The 4,336-nt window shown below is 34.3% G+C and overlaps 1 non-coding gene across 1 annotated transcript; it reads right to left on the bottom strand.

Moving 5' to 3' along the window:
- Positions 1 to 3,995: 3,995 nt before the first annotated feature.
- Positions 3,996 to 4,067, bottom strand: Trnas-gga. The gene has a single exon. It is a non-coding gene; the product is annotated as a tRNA-Ser (tRNA).
- Between the last annotated feature and the right edge of the window lie 269 nt (positions 4,068 to 4,336).

The raw sequence follows: 4,336 nt of genomic DNA, 5'->3' as shown, positions 1-4,336 counted from the left end.
CTGGAATTAACAATATCAAATGTAAAAATTGCTGTAAACACTAAATGTTTAGGACAAAAAGACGTAAATTTACGAAGCATTTAGCTTATCCTAGATGTAACAGAATGTAATAATTTTGTGTAATTTCCCGTACATTTGATACCTAATAACAAATAATAAATTATAATTGTTTAAATTTAATTAAAATTGAGTCTGATTGAGTGAACCAATAGGGATGAAATAAAATACAAATCTTAGCCTAAAACTTAAATTCTAAGTTCTTCTGGAAATTATGTCTGAATTAGGCCAGTAGTTTCTATCTGATACACACACAAACAAACAGACAACAGACAAAAGTTTCAGAAATTGTCTTAGTACATTTCATCACTTTGATACAGTTTCCTCCAGTTACTAGTTTTTAAAAATATTTTATAAAAAGTTGTTAAGAAACTGCTAGAATTTTCCGGAACTTTTTTAGGCAGTTTTTTGAATTTTTATTTCCGGTGTGTTTCTTACGTGTTTTCTTGCATCAGTTATTTTAATTCTGCCACTTTCTTCTGTAAAAGATTACGTCAAATAATTATTTAGGTCAAAGATGCTTGAAGGTTGATTTCCTTTCTATATCATTTTTCCGACTTTTGTAAATATTGTAAACAAGTAAGCGCTGGAAGGTCATTGTTGTCATCTATGAGTACAAAATAATAGAGTATCTTTGATGCTCATTTTCTTGTTCGTTCATTAAGTAGAAGATGAGTCTTCATATGCAAATTTTTGTCTTTGTCACTTACCATGTTGTTACGCACAAGGCCTTTGTTCTGGGATTTCGTTAACTGCACTGATGAGGCAATGACCAGAGCTAGTACAATAATATCGTTGATACTATTAAAGCATTAATTTATGTTCTTAGAATCCCTATTAAAAATATCAAGAAAAAGCAATCAAAAGTTAATTACACTTTAGAGTAGATATTACACAGTGAAGCGTTAAGTATGGAATATAATAGCATATAACCTCGCAGGGGACCTATATTACATGCGCGAAAACTATTTGGTCCTATAGCTTTTGAGTTTTAAAAGAAAATTGTTATTTTTGAGAAGCTAGATTTTCAGATTCTAATCGTGTCTTATTAATGAAATTCCCATGACGGATTATGATGACCTTGACAGTACTCAATGTTTTGTATCCTATCATAAGGTGCATCTTCAGGATCTCCAACGCTGTTACTGAACTGACCCGAAATCTTCTGACAGCGGCTTTGCGCATGAATGGTTATACGGTCATATTTCAATATCCGTTTTCAATCATTGTCGAGGTGGTACCCATCTTCCATGTTGAGATTATTCGGGTGTTTGCAGATCGCAGGTGCTTCCTTGATGATCCTTAAAAAGTACTGGCGCTCTCTGACCAGTATATTGGATACATTGCATTGGAATTGGATATCGTATTCTGAGTCCTGAACATATTCTGCCAAGGCTGATTTACTGTATTGTTTCAGTCGAACGGACCTCTCATGTTCTTTTATCCTTTTTATTGCGATAGGTCTAACTGTTTCCGTAATGTAGACCTTTCCACATGAGCATGGTATCCGGTAGTCTCCATCAGATTCCAACAGAACACCATCCTTCACTCCGGTCAGCTGGTCAGTTTACCATACCTTCCTTCCACAAAATTCGATTGATTTTGTTCGTATTTCCTTGAGACGACAGTCGAGAAAAGTTAAATCAACTTCTAACACTCACTTCGTTCGTGGTGTCGCTAACATGTTCTGCCAAGACTGATTTGCTGCATCTACCAGTTTCCCTGATGCAAACCTTTCCACATGAGTATGTCATCCAGCAGACTCCCTCAGATTCCAGCAGAAGAGCATCCTTCACTCCGGGCAGCTGCTCTCTAAGTTTACTATACCTTTCTTCTCCAGAATTCGACCGATTTTGTTTGTACTTCCTTCAAACGACAATGGAGAAAACTTAAATCAACTTCTAACACTCATTTCGTTCGTGGTGTCCTTAACATGTTCTGCCAAGGCTGATTTGCTGTATTGATTCAGTCGGACGAACATCTCATGTTGTTTCATCCTTGTTGCGGTGGATCTACCAGTTTCCCTGATGTAATCTTTTCCACATGAGTATGTCATCCAGTAGACTACCTCAGATTCCAGCAAAGCAGCATCCTTCACTCCGTAAATCTGCTAGGTAAGTCCCATGCAGCCTTGTGAGTGCCAGTGAGACGTCAAGTGAGAAATAATGGGACTCTCATAGTTTTCCATTCCGTCATTATTTAAATGGTACTTCTGATTGTTCTAGTATCTCTAGCTTTTCCCACCGCAACTTTATAAACTGAATAAGTGAGGAAAACTACCAGAACTTCAATGACAATTATCAGTTATTAATGGTGGTTGACGGACAGTCTCACCGGATTACGTCGGAGAGCACGGCGGAAAACCGTCTTCAGTCTCTTTTTAGGAATCGGATAGGTGAGAAAGATAAAACGAACTAAATGAAGACAGAGTGAAAAATTATCTGTGGATTATTACTGCCCCAGGATTTGCAGTCAATTGTCTATATAATTACAGCCTAAATTGAAATTGGTAAATCGATGCAGCCACGGGTGTTGAATTATATACTGGAACGCTGAAATATGTACGTACCTGCGATATGTGTATGCGTGAGTGCAATTGAGGATTGTCGCATACTCCGTAATTCCAAGTTTCGAGATGTAATCAACTCGACAAGTCAATTTAAAACGCAACAAATTAATTCCTTAGTTGAGTTAGTGGAGGCACCTACTACGAGCTACCCTTGAATTGCTGTGTGGCGTATACGATAAAGAGATTCGGGTGGTGACATCATAATCTTCTTTGCAACTAATAAAGTCCTTCGTGAGATTGCATGAGCGAACGCAGTAATATCTTCTACGTTAGGTTGTCATGACTGTAAATAACCACCAACACGTGCACAAAATGCATGCTGCTGCAATTTTCTTCTGTTTTGTTGTGTTTTCGTTTTTTTTATTCTTTATTTCGTTTATAATGAGCATGTTATGACGTAAATCTGTTTATTTGTAAATAATACATTTTTTTAATTTTCGTTTTCATAATATACAGGCTTTTGATAAAAAAAATGTTTTTATAAATTTTTTAAATGTTTGGTTTCTTTGTTTAATTTTAGGTCGACTTTGTTAACAGTTCCCTGTACTTATCTCTAGTGTTTTTTAGATAACCAACTGTTTTTGAAAAAATTACGATTTTAGCTGTTTGAATGAAACCAAATTGCTTCTAAACCATAAAAGTTAAAAGCCTGCGATTTGGACAGTTCGTTTTAGCACGAATTACCGTATCTTTTCTGCTATGGGCAAAATGTGTACGTTATTCAGAGCCGGAAATATCGAAACCTACTTTTCACAATCTTACAAGAAAAATAACTTCTTTTTCAAATGGAATGACCCATACTAAATGATACCGTTCGATGCGAAATTAAAAGCTCTTTCTATTGACATAACGTTTTAAATATAAAATAATCAATTTTTTCTGGAAAAGTGTTAGAGATAAATATTTAAAACCTTATATCAGTAGAAAGAGCTTTTAATTTCGAATTGAAATGTATCATTTAATATGGGTCATTCCGTTTGGAAAAAAAAGTTATTCGTCTTATAATATTGNTCTCGATAAAATTATTTATGGTTAAATCTTCAGTTTTTTATTTACCAAATTATAAAATAGATACATCTATAATACTTCAAGTTTACTATTTTAGATTAATACAAAGTTACACTATCCCTAAATAATAAACCTTATCTGTATTCTATTTTTATTAAAATAAGGCTCTAGTTCGAAATCTCAATATTTGTGAATCAAGTGTGTAGTCGAACTTGCTTCTTTATTGTTTCTTTTTATTAACTTTTTAATATTGTTAATTATAAATGTTTAATATGAAATATTATACTGAAAATTCAACTGAATGTTTTTCCCTACTACACGCTACCTCAAATTTATGAGCGAAAAATTGTTGCTGTTATCACACCCCCGCCGGGAATCGAACCCGGGACCTTTGGCTTTCCGCACCAATGTTCTACCACTAAACTACGAGAGGTGACAACAGCAACCACTACTAACCGACCTACAAAGTTAACGATCTGTCGAACTGATGTAACCCTCATTAATTTGAGGTAGCGTGTAGTGGGTAAAAAATTCAGAAATTGAATTTTCAGTATAATATTTCATATTAAACTAACTCACTTCTAAAAAGATGACTAAATTGTATGTTTTTTATTCCTTTCCAAAGTTGTTTTTTGAAAACTGTAATTAAGGTTTAATAAAATAAGACGAATATAAATTAACCTCTTTATGAATTGAATAATT

This window comes from Agrilus planipennis, unplaced genomic scaffold (genome assembly GCF_000699045.2).
Source record: "Agrilus planipennis isolate EAB-ADULT unplaced genomic scaffold, Apla_2.0 scaffold56, whole genome shotgun sequence".
NCBI classification, from domain to species: domain Eukaryota; kingdom Metazoa; phylum Arthropoda; class Insecta; order Coleoptera; family Buprestidae; genus Agrilus; species Agrilus planipennis.
This window is presented reverse-complemented; position numbering and strand designations above follow the sequence as displayed.